A 1,317-nucleotide genomic window follows, 5' to 3' on the forward strand; every position below is an offset into this window, starting at 1 on the left:
CTTCCTTCCTTCCTTCCTTCCTTCCTCCCTCCCTCCCTCCCTCCCTCCCTCCCTCTCTTCCTCCCTCCCTCCCTCTCTTGGCAGCACCAGTGGATGCAGGGATGATGTTCTGGGCAGCCCACGGCCATCATGCCACAGCTTTCCAGAGGGGCCATCCACAGTCTTCTGAGTGGCAGTGATGGCATGGACCATGGTCATGAGCCCTTCCACAATGCCAAAGTTGTCATGGATAACCTTGGCCAGTGTGTGTGGGGGGTTAAGCAGTTGGTGGTGCAAGATGCATTGCTGACAATCTTGAGTGAGTTGTTATATTTCTCATGATTCACACCCATCACAAACATGGGGGCATCAGCAGAGGGGGCAGAGATGATGACCCTTTTGGCCCCACTCTTCAAGTGGGCCCCAACCTTCTCCATGGTGGTGAAGACACCAGTAGACTCCAGGACATACTCAGCACCAGCACCACTTCATTTGATGTTAGCAGGATCTCACTCCTGGGAGATGGTGATGGGCTTCCTGTTGGTGACAAGCTTCCCATTCTCGGCCTTGACTGTGCCATTGAATTTGCCGTGGGTGGAGTCATACTGGAACCTGTAGACCATGTCATTGAGGTCAATGAAGGGGTCATTGATGGCAACAATCTCTACTTTGCCACGTGGAGAGCAGATGGCAGCCCTAGTAACCAGGTGCCCAATACGGCCCAATCTGTTCACACCGACCTCCTCCATTTTGTCTACAGGATGAGGCTAGCACTGCACAAGAAGATGCGGCTGTCTCTGGAACAGGGAGGAGCAGAGAGCCTCACAGCATCTTCTTATGAACAGACATTTGAGTTTCCTCTAATGGCTCTGGAGAGCCATTGCTTTTGTCCTCAACACTATCACATAGCATAAGTACAGCGCCCATCATCAACTCCCCCACAGATGACATATGATTTGCTTCCAAGGTTTGGAAACCAGAAAAGCAAGTTCAGGGTTTAGTTTCAATAAAAGTTGTTGCTTTTGTTGGGAAAGTATTAAGGGGATTAACTGCTAGATTCTATGAACTGTGAATATGTATATGTATGTATATCAGATTGTCAATCAAAGCTGGCTGCAGTTTGTATGTGTATGCATGTGAGGGTGTTTGTGTGAGCACATGTGCAATAGTGTGTACAGAAATGTGTGTGTATGTTCATGTGAAGGCCACATGTCATCTTCAGGTGCTGCTCCTTAGACTCTATTTCACCTCATTTTTGAGAGAGTCTCAGAGTCTTTTTGGCTGGGAATGTGCAGGTTAAACTACTAGCCAGAGAGTCCAGGATCTGCCTGACTTCTT

At 48.8% G+C, this 1,317-nt stretch overlaps 1 pseudogene; it reads right to left on the reverse strand.

Moving 5' to 3' along the window:
* Positions 1 to 114: 114 nt before the first annotated feature.
* On the reverse strand, positions 115 to 728 carry LOC110307316 (annotated as a pseudogene).
* Positions 729 to 1,317: the final 589 nt, after the last annotated feature.

The sequence above is a fragment of the Mus caroli genome, chromosome 12 (genome assembly GCF_900094665.2).
Source record: "Mus caroli chromosome 12, CAROLI_EIJ_v1.1, whole genome shotgun sequence".
NCBI classification, from domain to species: Eukaryota; Metazoa; Chordata; class Mammalia; order Rodentia; family Muridae; genus Mus; species Mus caroli.